Below are 235 nucleotides of genomic sequence, written 5' to 3'. Positions count from 1 at the left end.
ATAATGCCCAGAAATTGTCGAGCCCCTGATTCCAGCGTGTCATGACACGATAATGTCTCTCTGGCTTGTTCACATGCAATGGTTAACACTTTCAAGCGCACCTTTTTAATACGAATCAGTTAGCGTCAATTTGATAGGAATGGGCGAGGGACAAAAAAGAAGGTTCCCGTATGATGTACCGTACCCCAGTTTCCTTCCCTTTATCTAGCCCCTCTTGCCAACTCCAAATGGTAGT

Source organism: Aplysia californica, unplaced genomic scaffold (genome assembly GCF_000002075.1).
Source record: "Aplysia californica isolate F4 #8 unplaced genomic scaffold, AplCal3.0 scaffold00004, whole genome shotgun sequence".
Lineage (NCBI taxonomy): Eukaryota > Metazoa > Mollusca > Gastropoda > Aplysiida > Aplysiidae > Aplysia > Aplysia californica.
Note: the sequence above shows the minus strand (reverse complement) of the source record.